The sequence below is a fragment of the Austrofundulus limnaeus genome, unplaced genomic scaffold (genome assembly GCF_001266775.1).
Source record: "Austrofundulus limnaeus strain Quisiro unplaced genomic scaffold, Austrofundulus_limnaeus-1.0 Scaffold142, whole genome shotgun sequence".
Taxonomy (NCBI): Eukaryota; Metazoa; Chordata; class Actinopteri; order Cyprinodontiformes; family Rivulidae; genus Austrofundulus; species Austrofundulus limnaeus.
In genome coordinates this window covers 467941-469365 of record NW_013952544.1, presented here as the reverse complement: position 1 = coordinate 469365, position 1425 = coordinate 467941, and positions in this window count along the sequence as shown.

Sequence of the window (1425 nt, the reverse complement as noted above, 5' to 3'; positions counted from 1 at the left end):
GAACCCGTCCAGAAGACCTATACAATTTTTTTCTTTTTGATTTTTTACCTGGATTACTGAGATGCATCAGGACATTCTCCTGCTTGGTTTGTACATTGCAGAACTTTGCGTGTGAGACGTTACAAATATGTTCGAACACGTCTTTTGACACATTACCTGATTGCTTTGTCTCTGATATTTGAGCTGATGGGTCAGCTTTTCTTTAACAGTTCTTCTTTTACGTCTTCAGGAGGAGAAAGGACAGACTCTGGGGAAGTGTCTGACATTCAGAGACTTGAACATTTGCTCTTTGGGCCTCAGAAACACACAGTATCTAATATGCAGTGTATCCTGCACCTAGTACAGTATTGGGCTGTAAATCACTATTCCTACTTTATTCTTTGTTTGGCCCAGTCCTCATCTATTTGTTCCTGTAAAAATAGTTGATTATAGTAATTTATAAGTAATTTATAAAGCTCATYGAAAATATTACCTTCAAATATTCATTTATAATTGTTAAAAGAGAAAATTAAATGGAGATTTTTGCAAAACCTCCATTTGGAACTAGTTTGCCAGCTTCACTGTGATTCAAGGAAACATAAAATCTACAACAATATATGTTTTAAAAGATAACCAGGTTAAATTCATTGTGAAAGMTAGATGTTATGTAGTGTTTTGTGGAAATATATGAAAGATTCCTGATTTTTTCAAATTTGGAGATTGTTTAAGCGTAAGTTGTTTAAAGTTAATTTTTAAATAAGGGGCAGATATATTTTTTCTTCTTTCTGTAACCTTTTTTATTCTGTGATTGATATACTTTATTTTTTTAAAGGGGCAATATCATGTAAAATCAACTTTTATATCATGTTATGTTATCCTCTCATCAAAAACATACAGAGTCTTACTTTGACTCATTCATGCGTGTTTGAGAAATCCTGTAGTGTCCTGAGGCAGCCAGGCAGGAGAGCAAAAACAACCCGTTGGAACTAGAACCACCTTTTAGGATCAGCCCCTCCTCTGGGCTGTGTCTCCAAGCCGAGCTTCCTTATCACAGATTTTATTTATTTATTTTATTTACTGTTATTTAACAGAACACACCCACCCGGCCCCGTGTTGAAATGGGCGGGACAGAAGCAGAAGGAGGTTCTTAAAGAGACAGAGGCCAATTTCAAGGTGTTTAGAAACACATATGATGAGAAATCAAGTTTATTTTATATTTAAAGATAAAAACAGCATTTTAATAACTGAAGGTGACATAGTTACTTTATTATGGTATAAAATTTAAATATAGGCCTGAGAAACACATAATATTGGCCCTTTAAGTTGTTTGTTTGAAGTTATTCTTTAAATAAGGGGCAGATATAATTTAAGTTTAAGTTTTGTAGTTTGATTTTGTTACTGTTTTTAATGAGTATTTTATGTTTTTATGTGCAAAATGTATTCATT